The sequence below is a fragment of the Podarcis muralis genome, chromosome 3 (genome assembly GCF_964188315.1).
Source record: "Podarcis muralis chromosome 3, rPodMur119.hap1.1, whole genome shotgun sequence".
NCBI classification, from domain to species: domain Eukaryota; kingdom Metazoa; phylum Chordata; class Lepidosauria; order Squamata; family Lacertidae; genus Podarcis; species Podarcis muralis.
This window is the reverse complement of record NC_135657.1, coordinates 78,082,599-78,104,100: the sequence shown is the minus strand read 5'-3', so window position 1 is coordinate 78,104,100 and position 21,502 is coordinate 78,082,599. Positions and strand designations below refer to the sequence as shown.

Here is a 21,502-nt window from a genome sequence, read left to right as displayed (position 1 = left end):
TTGTTCCCTAATATATTGTTGGGCTTCAACTGTCAGCATCCCTGAATCCCATTTGTCATGCTGGTAGGAGCTGATGGGAGTTGGAATCCAGCATCCTCATGCTCTGGTCAGACCTCACCTGGAGTACTGTGTCCAGTTCTGGGCACCACAGTTCAAGAAGGACACTGACAAACTGGAACGTGTCCAGAGGAGGGCAACCAAAATGGTCAAAGGCCTGGAAATGATGCCTTATGAGGAACGGCTAAGGGAGCTGGGCATGTTTAGCCTGGAGAAGAGGAGGTTAAGGGGTGATATGATAGCCATGTTCAAATATATAAAAGGATGTCACATAGAGGAGGGAGAAAGGCTGTTTTCTGCTGCTCCAGAGAAGCGGACACGGAGCAATGGATCCAAACTACAAGAAAGAAGATTCCACCTAAACATTAGGAAGAACTTCCTGACAGTAAGAGCTGTTCGACAGTGGAATTTGCTGCCAAGGAGTGTGGTGGAGTCTCCTTCTTTGGAGGTCTTTAAGCAGAGGCTTGACAACCATATGTCAGGAGTGCTCTGATGGTGTTTCCTGCTTGGCAGGGGGTTGGACTCGATGGCCCTTGTGGTCTCTTCCAACTCTATGATTCTATGATTCTATGATTCATAGCCACAGGGTAAACAAACCTGCTGTAGCGATCAGGCTTTGTATTGGGAAGTTTTGTGGCACTTGCCCGTAGTTTCACAATACCTGAAATTTGGCCATGGGCTCCTGTGAGAATTCTAATGAGAGACATGAGTGGGACCTACAAAAATTCTATTTCTACCTTGCCTTAGTACAGTTGGGCAGGCAGAAGGGTAGCATACTCAGCCAACAGCTTTTGTGATGGAGTACTCTGGGCTATGGCTGCTTGCTTTTAATGGGGTCTGGAAAGGATTATAAAAAATCTGTTCCTGATTGCCTGTTGGAACATTTCTGACCTTTGCTTGGGTCTTCTATCTCCCAGGTGGCCTTTATTTTGGGATATTTGGATAATTTACTTGCTATGGATATGGGAAAAACACCTGCTTAGATGTGTGCATGTGGGAGTATTGGAAAGTATAAGAGTAGAGATGGCCTCTGACTGGGAAAGTCATGGTGGTGAAACTATGAATTCCCTCAAATGGGAAACCTGGAAAACCCCAAACTCTCTCCATGAGGAAAATGGTTAATTTATCAGATGCAATTCCTGGGTGAGCTGAATTGCATTGGAGAAACATCTCATTTGGAGGTTCATACTAGTTTCTGTGGGCACAGGCTCGAATCACTCAGTCCACACTAGTCCGAATAGCTACTGGTCCCTCATGGCTCAGGTGTATGACTGATTTCCAACAGGAGCCATGTCGTCAGTAGGGATAGTATTCCCCACCTCTGTTTTACACCTGGAACTATATTGCCACCCCACAGTTTTCCTTGGGATACTTAAGCTCCAAATATGCCCCAAATGAATGAAGCCCCTCTGTTTCCTAAGACCATTTCTATAAAGGTAAAGGTAAAGGGACCCCTGACCATTAGGTCCAGTCGTGACCGACTCTGGGGTTGCGGCGCTCATCTCGCTTTATTGGCCGAAGGAGCCGGAGTACAGCTTCCGGGTCATGTGGCCAGCATGACTAAACCGCTTCTGGTGAACCAGAGCAGTGCACGGAAACGCCGTTTACCTTCCCGCTGGAGTGGTATCTATTTATCTACTTGCACTTTGACGTGCTTTCAAACTGCTAGGTTGGCAGGAGCAGGGACCGAGCAACGGGAACTCACCCCATCACAGGGATTCGAACCGCCAACCTTCTGATCGGCAAGTCCTAGGCTCTGTGGTTTAACCCACAGCGCCACCCACGTCCCTAGACCATTTCTATGCTGTGCAACAAACTTGATTTGCCATGCTTCTCATCACTTAGCATCTTCACTTCGGTCTCGGAAATTGCTTTCCCCTTGAGTATCTTGCCCTTCTCTTCAGCCATATTCAAGTTTATCTATTGTTTCAATTAATTTCCCTGGTATGTGCTTTGGTCCACGTTGTTCAGTCTTCATACCTCAAGCTGTTTTAGTCTTTGTGGAAACACTGTGTGCATTGCAGCATTGCTCCAACTCCAGCTAGTTCCTCCCTCTCATTCCCTTGTCTCTTCTCCATGTTTGCTGTTTTCTTTTGGATAGTTAGGAACCTTAAAGGAACATGAAGCTGTGCTCTCTCTTGCATTTCTGCTTTTTGAACATTTTTGCAGTGAAGCTTGCTGACTAAGAATGCAAATACGTGCAAAAGAAAGATTTGATCTAAGCATAAATGCTCCTCTATCACACTGGCAATACTTTAAGTATGCACTGCTAACATTTTGCTAGCTTTTGTGAAATAATGGCACTGCGTAGTTGATTTCTGTGATACATTTCTTTGGTTCAGCAACCTTGTGCAGAATTCTCTTTTCACACTGTTATTTCCTTTGTCTCCCCAGTCTGATTAATCATTGGTTCAATGTATTTGTATTGACTGGGTCGAAGATTTAATAACTCTCCCATGTCAGAGCTATGTACAAGCCCTTCCCAAGGGCATTCACTGTACCATCTCTGCTCGCACTGTTTACCCACCCAGCTACATGGTTTAATATTAAAGGGCAGACGTAGCTTCCCTTTCCATCTCCTCCAGTGCACGAGAACTTGAAAAACATAGTAAACATTACAAAGAAACTTCAAGATAACTTGGTATACCGTTCAGAATTCTTTCTGACCTTGTTTAATAGATAGCTATGTACTCCAAACTTGCTCAGAAATCAAATTAAGTTTCAGGGGTCTTCTCTACACAACAAGTTTACCGCAAGTAAGTGCTAAGTTAAAAGTGTTATGTAGAGTCCAAATTGTGAAACAGAAACACCTGGGACTTGATGAATACTAAGGCTGAAAGAAAAAAAGGGGAGAAACTGCTCCTCCTAATTCTTCTCAAAACACTCCTTTCTGAAGTTTAACAGTGAAACTTTTCTGGATGCACACATTTGGTAGATACTCTCTCAATATTTAACACTGAGCATTAGCATTTGACACCCAAAGACTTCTTACAATAGGGAGCCAGCCAGACTGACTCTAGAATTTGGAAGTTCCTTGACATCCACCTCATTGTGAAAAGATCCACACAAAATTGTTCTGCAAAATTGTTAATGGCCCCACGTTTCATCTACACATCAGATGAAACTAACTCCCACTGTTCACATTGAAAAAAAGGGGCTTCTGGAGGCAACAAGAATGTTGTGCAGTGCATTACAGTGGTGTCGCTTTCAGTGCTGTTAGCTGCAGTGAGGCTTGCTGACTTCATTTTTGCGGGGGGGCGGGGGGCGGGCCTGAGGCCTGAGCATATAACAAATGCTTCCACTACCACCACCTTCACCACATCTCCTTGGCTAGGAAGTATCATCAGTTACTTGTTGCAGTCTTAAGTATTCAGCTTCTGACTCTCAGTGGCAGCCTTAATGTTCCATTATTATAATTTTCTTTTGGAATTGTTGTAAAGTAATCTTTCTTTCTCGTATTCAAATATTTGCAGACAATTAGCATGCATCACAGAGATAGCTGGCTCTGCATAAGTAATAGCCACAATGTCGACTATGTCTTTCATGCACCCTGGTTTTTGTGTAAAAACATTGTAGTACTTGGAAGGCTATATTTATAATAAAACTAGTTATTCAAATGTTGGCTCTGTCTTTAGTGGAAGTGATGGACTCTTAGCTGAGGAAGTGTCTTGCCCCAGTGCAAAGCATCAAGGTAACAAGTGAGTTTTTCAGTAGGGCAAGGAGCCAGAAGCTCATTAGACAACAACAATACATGTCCAGGTAGAAATGTGGCAGCAGGAATGTGGGAGCTATTCTGTATATGTGTATGTGTTGTATGTTGTATGTGTTCAGTGCCGCAAGCTCTTGGCACTAAGGACACAAGTTTGTTTTGTTGAGTCAAGATAACCAGAGAGAGTCAGTGAAGTTGCTGGATGAGGTCTTAGGGACATGAGAGTGCTTTCCCACTCCCAAGTCAGAGTGCTATCACAGAGATTGAGGGTCTTGGGAATGAGCGGACTTTGGTCTTTCAAAATTCAGCGGTGCTCTGTGCAGGGCCAAAATTCGGTGTACACTCCCACCTCTCACCTTCCATTCTGCTCAATTCACTAAGTCATAGTCGTGACACCTTGTGGTTCCCCCTAGGCTTGGTGCTCAGTGCAGTGGAACCTGTTGTCTCGCCCAAATCCACCTCTTTCTTAGGAAACAAGGTAATCAGTCTGAGGAAGATGGAAATGATCCATTAGGAAAAGGGGACCCAGTGCAGAAGTTCCTTTCTACCCAGGCACCTATTGGGTACAACCCACAACCCTCCAACTCATTCTATTTTATAAGTGGTGGGCTGGGGGGGGGGCGATATCATCTCAGTTTTACAGGCCTAGCTGGTATATCAGTATGTAGTAAGAGCATAACAAAAGACCTGCTGGATCAGGACAAAGGGGCATACAGCTCAGTATCCTGTTCCCACAGTGGTCAAGCAGATACTCATCGGAAGCCTGCATGCAGGATCAGTGCAGCAAAACCCCTTCTTCCTTGTGATTTAATTTCTTTAACCAAGATTATAATATTGTATACAATTATATGGGGACGCGGGTGGCGCTGTGGGTAAAAGCCTCAGCACCTAGGGCTTGCCGATCGAAAGGTCGGCGGTTTGAATCCCCGCGGCGGGGTGCGCTCCTGTCGTTCGGTCCCAGCGCCTGCCAACCTAGCAGTTCGAAAGCACTCCCGGGTGCAAGTAGATAAATAGGCACCACTTACAAGCGGGAAGGTAAACGGCGTTTCCGTGTGCGGCTCTGGCTCGCCAGAGCAGCGATGTCACGCTGGCCACGTGACCCGGAAGTGTCTGCGGACAGCGCTGGCCCCTGGCCTCTTGAGTGAGATGGGCGCACAACCCTAGAGTCTGGCAAGACTGGCCCGTACGGGCAGGGGTACCTTTACCTTATACAATTATATATTAGTTACTGAAAAATTGAAACACATCACAGTAAATTGTTGTAATTTCACAGCCTTCTTTCCTGATAGTAGGGGTAGGATCCCCTATTTTCCATTTCCTCTCTTTTCTTGTCATGGTTGACAGCTGCCATTGGCTTTCCTGACAAACTGTTGAAACAAAAAAATTGCTTTACATTTCCGTCTGTGAATTAATGTGGAGATCAGGTCAGCGTCTGCATCAATATTTCTTTCTGCCCAAGGGATAGGATAGTACTAATCAAATCTGGAAATATACCATCACCAGAAATCGAACATGGCATGTTGGTCTCATAATGCCACTGTCACATGAGTGCTTACAAATGTTACAAAGTTGCTTTGTGTACTGTAAAAATTGGCAGAGAAAATAATTATCCCAGTAAAAATGGCTTTTAAAAAGCAATGAGTAAATAAATACATATATTTATATGCAGTGGGGTTGCTGTTAGTCAATTAGATTTGGCAAGATGATGACATCACAGATGATAAATAAAACTAAGGGGGCAATGCTCCCATTCCAAATAGCTTCAATTGACTGCAGTGACATCATCACTTAACCAAATGTGATTAACTACACCATGGCCTCACTGTTTCCAGAACGAAAAAGGTCACTACAAATGGGACTGAAGCAATAGCTATGCAAATCTGTGACTAGCAGCAAATTGGCTCAAAAATTGTGAGTGTGTCTGTAGCTCTCAGGAAACTTTTAACTTCATCAAAAAGTCCCTTTTTGCACTTAAATTCAAATCCTGAATTCAGCACAGCAATCTTCTGTATTGTATTTTTATGTATCTTATTTAGCATTTTGCCTGCTTAAATGTGTAGAGGTTCTCAGTGCACCTGACCTCTAGCTGTAAGAAGCTCTTTAGCATGAAAGAGCTACTGGTCACAGGTTCACAGTTTTTCTCTGCCATGAACTTAACAGATGGCCTTAGGTGAGATACTCTCAGCCTCACTCCCCACTGCCTTCCCCATTCTGGATAATGATACTGACCTGATGCAGCTTTTGCAAAGATTGTGGCAATAAATTCATGTGAAGGACTTTGAACACTCTAAAATGCTATATAAATGTCAGATATTATTATGCTGAAAACCAAATGTGTTTATACACACACACACACACACACACACACACAACCTGTATCTTCTTTAGCATATGAAATCCTTTAAAAATTGTTTTCACTTAAAAAGTAAGTGGTATAAGCTTTGTAGCTATAATACAGAACCTATTAATGCAAGAAATGCTGACAATAACAACAAAACAGGCATAAGCCAAGCTAGTTTACTTCTGATTAGAAGTAAGACTTTTATTCCAGAAGTCTTCTAAAGCAGAAAAAGCTGGGGGGGGGGAGGGGGGAGGTTATATTTACCTAGGCTATAGTTGTGCAGGCCAACCCTACAAATATTTACTCAAAGGTAAGAACCTCTGAATTCCACCAAGAGCTTTCGTCAAGCATTTATCCTGATTTACTTTCAAAGCTTATGTTGAGGTTAGATATGCTTGTTCTTTTTAAGGATTCATTCCAATTTGTTTGTAGATAAATTAATGAGTGTCATTCTTTATACACTTGCATGACATCCATACATAGCACCTTAGGGTGAAGGGAGGGTAGGTGATAAAATAATAACAGTGCTTCCTGTCAATCATTAATTCACCTCAAACTTTCCAGTGCATTTTCTCATCACTTTCCTAACTGCAAAACATGGATTTGTTGTGCCTGGGTGACAGAATGCTTTAATCCACTTTAATTGTGCAAACTGTACAACTGTACATTGTATGTACATTTTGCTTCATAATTTTCCTTCCAAGAGGGGACTTCCTTCCTTCCTTCCTTCCTTCCTTCCTTCCTTCCTTCCTTCCTTCCAGCTAAGAATATGGGACCCTCTTATAGACATGGATCATTGTGCAGCTGCTCCAAGTACACCATTATAATCCAGCCATAGAAATACAAAAAGGATTGTGGGACAAAGAAGACCAAAAATGCAATCATATGTTCCTCTTTCTTCATCTGGTAAGCTCTCAGCTTCCTACCTACTTTGAGCACACCTTGAAATAACAAACAATTTGCTTTCCTAATGGCTATTTGTTTGTTGCATTTGTTACTTTAAAAAAGAGGAAGCTAGATTTAGAATTAGAACACAAAAATACCTTTAAAAGCCCTTCTGATTTAGCTCACTGCAGTCAGTTTAAAGATAGGCATTTGAACAACTCTGGGGTATCTTTTTCCCTTTAGGAATTTCTACACAAGAGAAGAACAGAAGCCACATATTGAGGGAACAATCAGAGCCATTTGGGTGATTGCATTTGTAGATTTGACAGGTAATTTTGGACATGACCATAAACCTCTATATTTTATTAATCCATTCTCTGCGGGATGGGATTTCTTTTTCAGAAAACTGTGATTACAACTGCAGACCTACTTTTTCATATCTTTTTGTCTGTGGCACTTAATATGCTCACAGTAAGACACCATGCACACCCAATACACCCATGGGCTCAAATACATTGCTTCATTGAGCTGTAGCTTGGTTCATTCAATGGTTTTTCAATCTCTTGGTGAATTTGTTAAATAAAGCGTGCAATCTTTTCCTTATTTCCGGCTTTCCTCCCATCCCAATATAGCGATAATACAGACAGCTGCTAATACTTTAAATATGGAAGCTTTTCTTTTGAACAGTTATTACCGAGAAAGCCAGCCTCAAATGCCATTTAATTCTTCTGATTGCTTAACATGGCTCTGTAAAACAGGCCATCTTAGATGTTGTGATAGTTATAATTGAGCGTAAAATTCTCTGCAAGGATAATACAGTAGGTTACTGGGATTCGTGAGGAGTTAGCACAAGATAAAGGGGTCAATGAAGGGTGAGTGGAATTTGATAGGATGCCCAGTATAAATATCCAGATGAAACTACAGCTAGTTACTCAGTTCTTGATATCATGCCTTGACTGGTGGGGATAGGAATCCCCCTCCATCAGGCTGTTCAAGGCTTTAAATAGTCATTCATAATAAAAAATGTGATAGAATGATATGATTTCACCACACAGAAGAAACAAATCTGACAGCTGAAAACAGGCAAGGTATTAATCTCAGAACACCACATAAGGCTTTCTTTTCTTCCCATTCTGCAGTAGGAACAAAACCAGCTTCTCTTGTTTTTATCCCAGCTCAAATGTCATTGCTCAGGGAAAGGGTGATGAAGGAAAAGGAGAGAGAGAGAGGATGAGATGTGACAGGAAAACAGAAAAAAATGGAGCCCGTTTGTCCCTCTCAGTCTGCCTGAGGCCTAACATAGTAGACGGCTTCACAGTGATTACATTCAGCCAAAAGAGCCCAATAGAGCAGCTTGCATACTGCATTTGATCATATATCATGTGGGCATAACTGAGTGGAAAAATTTCACAAAGTACAGTCTCATCACTGAGCGAGGCAATTATTATGTTTTTTGGTGTCGCATTTGGCCTTTGATATTTTCTGACATGAGGAGTAGAAAGGGACAACTCTATTGTCCATAGCAGAATGGGTCTCTGCTCCAGTTTCTTTGAAGAAACCACCTTTTGGCACGTGACACATGGAGTCAGGTTTCATTCTCTTGGAGAACTCTTTTAAATACCACCATAAGGTTACAAGGGCTAATTCCCCATTCTGACATTCCTGGAATGGGAACATTAATGGAAGAGGACTCTCAGCACCCCAATTCATACCTTATACCAACTGTTACCTTTTTCTTTTGCCGCTGCAGAAACCTATGCACCCTGACTTTGGTGTAACTCCCACTGAACTAAGTAACTTTATTCGTTTTCAACAATAATAGATTAAGTTTATTTTAACATCAGTTAAACTAATATTATAGGGTGGATTAAGCTTCTATTACAGTTAAACCACTGGGTTTATCACAGTATATTTTTCTGAATAAATTCTGTTGGCCTTCATCCCTAGTTCTGATGCCATAGCAGACAATAGAAAATCTCTAATTTCCAAAGGGAAATAAAAACTTCCCAGATGCTATTTAAGAGCCCTAGAGCACCATAAAATAGCCTTTCTGTTTATGTTGCACAAATTTACCAACCAAGATTATTTGACCTTGCTTTTGTAGGGTACTACTAATCATGGATTAGTTTCAGACATTTCACCTGTATGGGCATTTGCCTGAATGCAACTGAACTTAAAGTGGTGAGAGCACATAAGCCACAAGTCCACCAGTTCCACTTCAGACCTTACTGTGTTGAAAAGGAAGTTCTGAGGGGAGATTCTAAGTATGTTCACCTAGATGTCCTTAGAACCCCCTTTCAGAACTTCTCTCTTAATAGATGAAGGTCTGAATTGGCACTGGTGTGCATGGGGAAATTTGGATGAGGACTGTGAACACTGTCCTGCCCCCTTCAATTTTTAGCCTGAACGCATTCACCTCAAATGTCTGAAAACAAAGCCTTTATCCTCTCCCTATCCTCTCAGGATGTCCAAAGCTCAGCTTACATATTTCCCCAGGGAAATATTCGTGCATATGCTGTCTCTTCATCTAGAGTAGACACATATTCCCAAAGGAATAGTTTTGGATATTCTTTGCATGCAATCTCAGGTTCCCCTCATTTCACTTAAAAAAAAAGAAAAAGAATGGAGCTAGCCCTATCAACATTCTGAAGATGGTAGACACTTACAAGCATGTAGGAATTCAATTAAAAATGTCTTCCAATTGGAAATATTTTTCTGTCTTTAGAAGATCATACAGTTTGAGCATCGAGCACCACCATTAACCCTATATAGCTCTCCCGCACTTTGCTAGTTAATATATCATTTTCTTTTTGCTATATGGAGCTTGGATAGCACATTTCCTATTATTATGTTCTTTCTCACAATGAGTCCTACTGACAATTTGCATAATGGAATTGTAAAGCAGGCCAAAAGGTAAAAAGAAAAGAAAAGTCTAGGTGTCTCTGATTATGTGGAAGAAGAAATTCACATATATTAAAACAGAATTGAAAGAGCATGGCTTTCTTCTGGTTGCTTAAGTTAGGATTTAGATGATGGTGAGATCATGGTAGAATCAGATATGACTTTTTATCCTGGGCTAAGTATAACTATCAGTATAATTGGAGATTTATATTGAATGTCTTTCAGAAAACAGATAAAGACGCTAAATCAATAGAAATGTTTTTAAACCTGACTTGGGTTTGATCTTATTGTCATAATAGATTTCTCCCTAAAATAAAAATACAATTGCACAGTTGTTATTGTTCTTATTTCATTTAAGGTGCATTGAGTATTTTGCTTCTCAGTGAGCTTTAACTAAAAGGAACTTACAGGCCACTTAGCAAATATGGTGATTCATGGCAAAAGTTCAGATCCAAAGCACCATACACTCTTGCATTAACTTGAATGTAAGTGGTGTACAATAAACATGCAAATGTGGATCAAAGACTATGGAAAAATCCTTACATTTATGGGAGCCCTGTATGTTCACTGGCAAATCCATACATGCAAGAAATCCTTCATGCTGCTACATGGTGACTTTGAAATTTATTTATGCATGTTTCTTAATTTAAAAATGCTCATGGGGACAGTGGATCCTAAATACTTTTATTTTAGTCAATAGCTTCAGGTGTTGTTGGACTCCAACTCCCATCTGTCCCAGACAGCATGGTCAATAGACATGACAGCAGGAGTAGACATTTAAGAACACCAGGAAGGCCATGGTTCCCCATGCCTAACCTAAAGGTACCTGGTGGTCAGTAGAGGATAGTACTGAGCAACTGTGTTGAGACTTCTATTGTACATAATGCAGCATTTGCTTATTGGAAAGAGTGAAGTATTGAGAGCTTGTAACATTGGCATAAAGAGAACTCTACTGGCTCTCACAATTCAATTCACTCTTTTAAAACACCCTTTTAAAGCCAATAGCACAAATCCAACAGCTCAATAGACTAGGCCCAAGGTATATTAGCCAGCACATTAAGATATTTCAAGGAGGCACATGCTGAATCTTATCCTTTGCTTGTTGAATTGATGGAGAAAAGAAGTGAGGTCCACTGAGTTGCAATATCCTGTTATGAAATCCCTTACCCAGAAATGCAAAATTGTTGCTGGGTTAATTTTACTTAAATTTTATTTTATTTAGAGCACCATTATAAGGCAATGGTGTATACTTTATATTGTAGTTAAATTCTCTGAGTGCATGGAGGTGCCATATGACAGGATGTATATTCCAGAATCCATAGAAATAAATATAAGGTTCTATCATTCTCCAATAAAAGACCACTGTCAGGGATGTATAACATTTTGGACCCAGCAGGCCAGGTTCTTATCTGCCCTTACTCCATGGGTCAGCTTTGACAGGTGGGCAGGGCCACCTACCTGACCATCATCTGACATCATAATGCTAATTAACTATTTAGCTGAGTTGGTAGAGCATGTTGGGCAAAAGATTCCTGCATTTCAAGGGTTTGGACTAGATGGCCCTCGTGGACCCTTCCAGGATGTCAGGTGATTGATAGGTGTGTGTGTGTGTGGGGGGGGGGTCCCGTCCACTAGTTAGCTCATGGGTTGGGGGGAATTGAACTCTACATGCATCAGTTGATGTGCATAGTTCAATCCTGCTTTCTAAGGTTGGGAGAGTTCTCCATGGGGAAGGTGGTTTCAAACAGGACCAAAGGCTAGAGGAAAAGACTTCACCATAAATAAATAAAATAAGCGTATTGTGGAATCTAATTGTGGATGACCCTGGAAATCTTGGGCACATTTTTAAAACTGTCTGACTCTTCTTGTTTTCAAGTCCAAATTAGGGTTGAGCTTTCCCAGTTGTTCTCCCTCTGCTTTGTTTTATAGTGGATACAATATTAATCACCTTAGAACACAGTTACCCTAATAGCGAAAAGGGAACTATTATCTGTTGTAAGGAATGCTTTGCAACTCTATCTATCTATCTATCTATCTATCTATCTATCTATCTATCTATCATCTATCATCTATCTATCATCTATCTATCATCTATCTATCTATCATCTATCTATCTATCTATCTATCTATCATCTATCATCTATCTATCTATCATCTATCTATCTATCATCTATCTATCATCTATCTATCATCTATCTATCTATCAATCAATCTATCATCTATCTATCTATATCTATATCTATCTATCTATCATCTATCTATCTATCTATCTATCTATCTATCATCTCTATCCCTTTTTAATTCATTTTAATTGCAAGGCAATATTTTACATTACTGGATAAGGAAACTTTAGGATGTTTAATTATTGAACCTTTAAAACTACTTATGTTGTAATAAGGTTTGCCTGGGTTTGTATTCAGGTTTGTAGTATTTGTGTGTTGGATATAAACTAGGCAGCTCTGCCCTGTGTTCTGACTAGTCCTGCAATTCTTGTTTCCTCTTGGTGTCTTAGTGCAGCCTCAGACAGCCTCCACAGTTGCCATTACCATACTGGAAGTTGTACGGTACATGTGCAGTATGGTTCCCCAGATAGAAACAATAAACTTCATAAATGTACCAGAAACAAAGGGTGGGACACAGTGTGGCACAAAGTAAGAGTGGCTTTGAATTGTCAAAAAACATAGGAATGGGTTTTTTTTGAGGGGGATTCTAAGACCCCCCAAAAAAGCTTAATCTGCATCCACAATGGTACACAGGTGATATAAAGTACGCAAAAGCCCTATTCACATGAAGCAGCAGAAGTGGGGTGATGCCTCTGGCTCCACCAATAACATTATATTGTTGTTGCCATGTTACCCTAGATCTTCAGATATTCACTGTGGAGGACTTTGTGTGGACAGCTACTGATGCAAAGCTATCCCTTTTTAGACTCCTGTGTTCAACATAGAAAGGCCATGGGAAGCATGGCAATAGGACATAATTTTGAGGAGGGGCTATTGCTACTATGAGTGTCCTGCATAAATGCATGAACAGAGCTAGAGTTAAAATGGGCTCAAAGCAGGTACATAGATAGGAAGCTGTCTTATACCAAGTCAGACCATAGGTCTTATCTAGCTCAGGATTGTCTACACTGACTAGTAGTGGCTTTTCAATATTTCTGGCAGGAGATACTGGGGATAGAATCTGGGGCCTTCTGCATGCATAGCAGACACCCTGCCTCTGAACTGCAACTTAGTGCATCCATCAAGGTTTTCTCCCAGGGTTTAGCCTTAGGGAGCTGAAATGAATACAATATGGAGTTTCCCTTGGCAGCTTACCTATGCAGGCACAAGAAACCAACTGCTGAAGAACCATAGACAAAAACCTTCCTTTTTGAATCCATTAGTAGCTATTCCTCAGAGTGTGCTCCCTTCCTTCTGTCTGGGGTTATATCATGACACATGGGAGGCAGAAGGAAGTGGGAAGAGCAGCTTCTGGAGGGCAGGAGGCCCTCGTCTTTCAAATCTCAAGTCCCACTGACACGAGTGGGAGCTGAAGGTGCCTGGTACCTTGCAGGACCGCAGCCCTTCAGAACGGCATATGATTAATACATGTTATGAATATCTATTAAATGTTACAGCAGGTTGGTGACACTCAGCCGTATCGCTCATTTATTACGAGCAGCTCTTCAGTTATAGGCTGAACAGGGGGTGAGAGAGCAACTGCACTGCAGTCTTAGATTGATGACACTTCTAAAAATTGTCCAAGCATGTGTGCAAAAATCTATCAAAATAAGAGTGTAATAAATGAGAAGGTAACTCTTACTGTGCACAAAAGCTGCAATCATGCCTCATTTCTCCTCCTCTATACAGGGGGAATAAACAATAGTCTACATAGGTAAATAACGATCTTGAAAGAAAAGATGGTATAGAGGAGGAATGGCACAGCCGTGTCAAGAGTCGCTTCTTTGTCAGGGTCAAGTTCTCAGCCTGGTGTGAGGAGCTGAACTGTAGCCACATCCAAATTGGGCTGTTAGAGGATTTCTTGCCTCAGGCCCCTCAAATTAATGTGAATAACTTCCATTAATCAGCAGGAAGCTATTCTGAAGAGTTAACACTCTGTAATGAAGGTTGTGGTCCTGCAGGACAACTAGATTGACAATAATGGAGAAGAGGCTGGGTTACTTACACCTGTCAGCAAGATCATTATGAACCAAGCCTCCAAGCCATATTGTCTGCTATGCTGGGTACATGTCATATATTGAAAGCATATTCTCCTCTCTCCAAGAATCCTGGGAACTGTACTCATGGAGCTATAATTCCCAGCACCATTAACAAACTACATTTCTGAGGATTCTTGGGGTTGTGCTTTACATGTTTAGTATTTGCACAGCCCTAGTCGTGATGTTTATAGATCATCTCCAGAATCAGAGACAGCATGCCTCTGAATACCAGTTGCTGAGGAAAAACAGAAAGAGAGGGCTATTGCTCTTGTATGCTGCTTGTGAGCTTTCCATAGCCATAGGTCTTTGGTCTGATCCAGCAGAGCTCTTCTTGTGTCTTTAGGGATGTTTCAATATCAAAGCATCTTACCTATGTTAGATAGCAGCACTGTACTAGTTGGTGCATGAAAGGATTGTGGCACATTTGCAATGAAAACACCCTCCCAAATCATTACCAGCCAGTCTCTTTGAAAACTTGAGATGATCTTTGGAAATGGTAATGGTTTGGAAGAAATGTTGTCTGGATTCCCTGCAATAAATGAGTGATGAATAGTGTCAAAGCCAGTTTGATGGGCTGCTACACAAAGGCTAGTGCAGAAACACTCAATTAACACGTTTAACATGGAACTGTGCACTGCTTGGTTGCCAGTTTGACAGTGTCATTTAATAGGCAGCATATGTGGCCTTATGCTGTATGCTTTTGCCATGGCTAAAATGGAAGAAATAGATCTTCACAAGCAATTTAGCACAGCAGAAGGAAGGAAATGTAGCTGTCTGACATTTGTTTTCATTTCTGAATCTAATTGCAATAGATTTTGGACTAACGACACAGACTATGACATTCATGTTCTATACGTTTTGCAAAAACCTGACACCATTGGGGAAGAAAAGCTACAATGGTTTTTATGATTACACATGATAATGCACACATAATAAAATACCTTTCTAAATAAAGCTGATCTTGCCTTTGACCATTAATGCTGTAGTGCAGGAGCGCAGGGCTGAGAAATCTGTGGCCCTCTATGTAAGGGCCAGCCAGTATGGCCAATGGTCAGGGACGGTGGGAGTTGGGGGTTCAATAATATCTGCAGTCATGTGGGCTTTAGCCTCACTTTATGCTGATGGGAAGAAGAAGTGGGAAAGGGAGTGGCAGAGAGACAGAGAGAGGGAGGGACGGAGGGCAAAGGGGATGACTTTGGACTCAGTTCCTGCCACCATCTGCATGAGGACCCATCCTCCACTGGCATGCAGACCCTGACAATTATCTCAAGATAATGCAGTCCTTGATGGGCATGGGGGGAGGTTCCCTACCCTGCTCTTAGCAAGAAGCAGCGTTTGACACACTTGAAATAGCATACCTGCTTAGTTTTGGCATAGTTTCCCCCACTCAGTTACATTTGTCCCTAGACTGCACCACTGTGCCTAGAATGCATATTATGTCACTGAACCCTCTCTGGCATACAAAGTACCTCTTCCACACATATGTGGAGGAAAAGGGATTTAGCTTATCTGTCTTGGTAAATTTTAGTTTTCTCTTTGCAGATTTTGTCTATCCAACAATCCATAGCTTCAAGTGACAGAGCTCCGAAACAGGTCTGTCACCACAGAGAGAATATGCCTTTATTTCAATACAGGCGCATTTGTTTCCTGTTTAAACAGGGCTTCCCTTCTTTAATGCTGCTATAAGATTGACATTAAAGAAAAAGCAAGAAGTAAAATAATCATTTTCATTCATCTGTTTGGTAAAAAGACAATTAAATAAATGCTCTGGCTGATGAGATCTAAGTACTTACGCTTCTTCATGATGGAAAGTGAACACCCACTTCAGATTAATATTTTGTCGTGCAGAATGAATGTAAAGGTGCATCAATTTGTCTTTACTGTCTGTAATGGAACAAAACTCGTTTGATCAAAAAGTACAAAACCTACATTTCCCAAGCATTTTGATCCATTGCCCCTCTGCCTATGATGAACACAGTATTTAATTTTAAATGACCCAAATAGCAGAATAAACACCTCCTGGGTGCAATTTATAACCATTTCCTGTAAATGCACATGCCAGAAATATAAGCATCCATTTGTATGCTTGAGTCTTGCCCATTGTGGCTAGTAAAATCTAGAAGAGAAGGCATGGCTGGTTGGGCCAAGGAGCTGATTAATATCTCCTTGTGTGAGGGGGCAGTCCCAATCCATGTGAAAAAGGTGCTAATAAGACCATTCTCTGGATCTGAATAATTATAGACCAGTCACAAATGTTCCCTTCCAGGGCATGATTCCCAAACAGGTCGAATCACTCTGAAATAGATGAAATTGATTTTCTAGATCCATTAATCGGGTTTGGCACTGAAACTGTCTTGGTTACCCTGTATGATGAACTTGTATGTTAAGGCACCTGTTGATTCTCCTTGGTCTCCCAGTGACTTTTGATACAATTACCGGTAATCATGGCATCCTGGAGTGGCTGTCTGACTTTGGAGTGGATGCTGCTGCTTTGCAAGAACAAGACTTGCTGAAGCAGAACCAACATGGTTTATACAAGGGTGACTCCTGTCTCACTAACCTATTTTAATCCTTAGAGATTGTCAGCAAGCACATAGACAGATGTCTTTGAGTTGACACTGTGTACTTGTATGAAGTATACTTGAGTTCTGCACCAGATATGGGGGAATCCTGAGTGAATCAGGATTCATCTTTGTGTGAAGGAGCTTAGCACATGTGTATGACCCCTTCACACAGCTACTGAATGCACAACTGACAGGGGGTATAGCAGATATTGTATCAGTCGTGGAGGATGGGACTGCCTATCATGCTCGTTCAACAACATCACATGTGTTTTCAGAATGTGAAGCAGATCACCTGAAGGCCACTTACCACATCAAAGTGAGCTTCTGTTTTCCATGCTTACCTCGATACTCAAAATATCTCATTGTAGTTGCTCACATTCCAATTAAATAGTTATAACAGCAACAGCAACAACCACACTGATGTGGTGAAAATAATCTAAAAATTCATGGTGAGTTTTACATGCCCCAAAATAACTTAAGTAACTCGCCTGAACTGGTTAGCAATTGCCAGAGAATCAATATATTCTACCCAGAACCTTCTAATTTAAGCCATCTTTAGGACACTGGTTGTTCAATATCAATTACAGCTCTTTTGCTTCACCTGGGAAGAATAAGAGATGAAAATAGTGTCTGGTTGAGCAATTACTGGGCTATTTTGAAAAGGTATGTTGAAGGCCCTTTTAATATTTAATGGAAGTCATCACTGGAATGCAGATTGGTTATCAAGATATCAACCATCTAATAAATCAGTTACCCCCCAGATGGCATCTTTTAGGTGCATTACTCATCTTCAGCAAGTGTAATTGAGGATAAAAAAGCATCGCACCGATGGAGGCCTCTTCTTCATCTTCAGAACTCTTGTTTTAATTCTTGAACCGTCAATGGAAAGAGAATCTTCTACATTTAATTGCACACCTGTTGGATATTTTAAGAAGAAAAAGCCCTCCAGTTTAGTTGAATTAGGGTCGTGTGTGTATATGTAAATAGAAAAATCCTGTTAAAATAACTCTACCAAATTCATTAATTGTATTCCTAAAAACTTATATCTACCAAACTGTTTTAATAAATTAATTCAAAACTAATTTTGTAGGATCAGTGAAGTTCGAAGGTGTCAGCTGAAAAAAGAAGACGTGCTTTCCAATACAGCAAAGCCATACAACCCATATCACCTGCTCTAAGTTTCTGGACACCAGCGGTAGCCCATACAGTAGCCTCCATATATTGTTGGACTACAACTCCCATCGTACCAGGCCACGTTGACTGAGGCCGATGGAAATAATAACTCAGCAACGTCTGAAGAGCACTATGTTAGCTATGCTAAAAAATATTAAAGCTCTCTAAGCAAACATGCCACTATAATTCCTACTTGAGGCTAATTCATCTTGAAGGTTGGTTTCAAAGTTTGTTGAAATAGTCCCAGCTGCTTCAGTTCTATCTTCTTTTTCAGAAGAGCTTTGACATTTGAGGAAAGCATTGCGTTGTCTTCCTTTTTTCGTCTTTTCCTCCCTGGGGTTGCCTGTTGCTCCTGGGAACTCTTTCTTCTGTTTAATGAGATATTTCTTGTCAGTTGCAAGGAGTAACCTTGATGATACCTTGATCTCTGTGTCTGTCTGTATATCCTTTTGTTGCTGCTGCTGTTGAATAGTGAAGATTTCTCCCAGAAATCCTTCCCTGTCATAGAACCTTTCTAGAGTGTCAAGGATTGACTTCCAAACATCTGGTGATCATTGATATTTTTGTTAGCAAGACATCAATGCTTTTTAACCTGACTATAGAGTATGAGGGGACGCGGGTGGCGCTGTGGGTAAAAGCCTCAGCGCCTAGGGCTTGCCGATCGAAAGGTCGGCGGTTCGAATCCCTGCGGCGGGGTGCGCTCCCGTTGCTCGGTCCCAACGCCTGCCAACCTAGCAGTTTGAAAGCGCCTCCGGGTGCAAGTAGATAAATAGGGACCGCTTACTGGCAGGAAGGTAAATGGCGTTTCCGTGTGCGGCTCTGGCTTGCCAGAGCAGCCATGTCACGCTGGCCACGTGACCCGGAAGTGTCTCCGGACAGCGCTGGCCCCCGGCCTCTTGAGTGAGATGGGCGCACAACCCTATAGTCTGTCAAGACTGGCCTGTACGGGCAGGGGTACCTTTACCTTTACCTTTATAGAGTATGAACCAGGATGCAATCCCTGGAGCTCTGGAGGGAACCCCACTTCCTCTTAAACAGTTTTCTGAGTAATTACGTTTAATATTTTTAAACATATGTGAATCTCAAACCAATGTTTGATTGTTTGACAAATAAACATCAAGGCTTCCAGGGTACTGACATGGAGTTCATAGCACAGTGAGTGCATGTTTATTGACATTGAAGGCTTCATTTTGTTCAAAGGTTCTGAAGAAAAGTGAGTGCAAATCATCATCATCATCATCATGCTCATTTCGCTCTGTACATTCCATCCCCAAACCTGTGAGTGAATGCATTAATGCATTAATATAATGAACCTGCAGCATAATGTCTGAATCAAAAGCAGAGTTATCTTTTAGTATATTGCTCAACTCTTTCCTTTGTAAAGCTATTTATTAAAAAGAAGGCACTCATGAAACCAGTGTCTTAGACTGGCCATCTCCTTATGTTAACTAACTTTGGATCAAAGCTACTGTATTCTGGTGAAAAATATGCAAAGTTCCTTATCAAAAGAGACACCCAGTTTTTCTTCAGAGGCTATACTGCAGTTTCAGTATCAAACGTGGGGGTTAGTGCTAATAATTAGAACCAGAATTTTTCACCCATTTTCTTTAGACCTTTCTGCAAACAAGGACTTCCATCATTAATTAAAAAAATATAATCAGTGGGTCTTGGCACTCAATTACGTCCAGAAACATTTGAATAATGAAAAATGGTTTGTCAGTTCTAAATATGGCTCTAGTTTTGAGCCCTAAAAATTCAGATGTCGTGTTGTAAAATTATGCTAATGCAAAATCTGATGATATTTGAATTTTTCATGTATTTTTTGTTTTCACATTCTGAATTTGATTTGCATTAATTTTACATTAGTTTAAGATTGATGGGGCACTATCACAGGATATACCTATTTAACTATGAAAAAGAAAATGTAGTCTATTGTTTCATAGGTAAACAGAATTTTAGCAAGTCTGACTTTTCAAACTCTATAGCACTTTGCCAGAATCCCTGTTATAGCCAGCAGTTAAAGTTACAGGTTCTACAATGTTGAAAAGCTGGCTATCCTGGCATAGAACTATACTTTAAATCTTGGGAAGGGAAACTGTGGCTCTCCAAATGTTGCTGGACTACAACTCCCATCACCCATGACCATTGGCCATGCTAATTGGGATTGATGGGAGCTGGAGTAAAAAAACAACAACCTAGAGTCACAGGTTCCTTACTCCTAACTTAAGCAACAGTTTGAGCCATTTTGAATGATTTATTGTTCTGGGTTAGTACAACATAAATCATTTGGCTGAATCAAAAGCATTATTTCTGGTAGCAGCGCATAGGTTCAGAATAGTACATGATATTTCTTCCTGTACATCATAATTAATTGTACCAGCCACACCTAATGATGCTTACTGGTTTGATTCTTATTGATGTTATCCACCTTGGAGATTTCTAATGAAATGGAAAGGATGGTTTAAAAACCTCTCAATCAATAAGAAATAAAAAATAAAGCACTTCTGTAACTTACTGTTTTTTTCTGTGAATAAAATAAAAGCACCTGGATTATTTGGTGTAGAAGAATGTAAAGTAGCATCCACTTAGTGACCTGGCCATGCACATCAGCAGATAGTTTCCTGAACATGGTGAAACTGACTGCATCGAGCATTTCATAGGTGATAGCAGTAATATGTTAAATTGAAATCTGTTACTTTACGGATGTTGTTAGTGTTGTAGAGAAGCTTAAAAGACCCAGTTGAATGTGCAAGGCAGCTTTTAGAATTTAAATTGCAGACATGAGAAATGCAAAGATTACAGCATCATTTGTGCAAATGACCATAGAGGGTGACTGGCAATACATGTAGAACAATTGCTGCGAGAAGAGCTAAGGGGTGTAAGGGGACACAACAATTACATGGAGCCTAAAAACATCTGGCAACTATGATGTGTACATCTATCAGCACAGCAAATTTGCAATTAATTGTCCTAAAGATGGATGTTTGAGGAGGCGGCAAAAATTGGCCTGATATGCTGTGTCAAACATTTCTGCCAAGCTTCCTTTAATGCTAATAAATCATAAAATGTGACCTAGACAAGCATTTTCATATTTAAAATGCCTTCCCCCCTTTTCTACTTGTATGGGGTATTCTGATTTAATTTCTGTATGATGATGTTACAGTCTAGAAGTTGCCATCCGTGACCCCACATATTTGTGGATCATGTGGTAGACAAAAGCACAGGCTTAAAAGGAAAGCTAAGATTTGGAAAGGGTGGATGGAAACATTTTTATTCAATATTCCCTCAGAGGCCCCGGTTTAAGAACAGACTTCCAGAATGGATTAAGTTCGTAAACCGAGGTACCACTGTATGTAGAAAATTTTGAATGGATTTTTAAAAAAGAAAAAACCCAACAGAGACTGGGTGAAATGTGGTTCAATACATACTCCAAAGTGAAAGCTTAGTCTGAAAAGCACAGCTTTTCACATTTAGGCAAGGTTTATAGCTAAGATGACTACAAAAGCAAATATATTCTGTGAGCCTGTTTGTATTGCCCTGACAGATAGTAATTTGTATTTACCAGTTCAATATATTAAAATAAAATGCAACCTTCTCCCTTAAAAAAAAAAAAAAAAAATTGAGCAGAAGATGTCCTTTAAGTAGGTAGAATATTGAAATGACGAAGAAAA

The 21,502-nt window shown here is 40.7% G+C and overlaps 1 long non-coding RNA gene across 1 annotated transcript in view; it reads left to right on the top strand.

Moving 5' to 3' along the window:
• The first annotated feature begins 7,233 nt into the window (after window positions 1-7,233).
• The window catches only part of LOC114593963 (uncharacterized), an 82,790-nt gene continuing 68,521 nt past the window's right edge, over window positions 7,234-21,502 (top strand). Inside the window, exon 1 of the long non-coding RNA XR_003705836.2 lies at window positions 7,234-7,321. This is a non-coding gene — a long non-coding RNA (uncharacterized LOC114593963). The remainder of the gene's footprint in view (window positions 7,322-21,502) is intronic.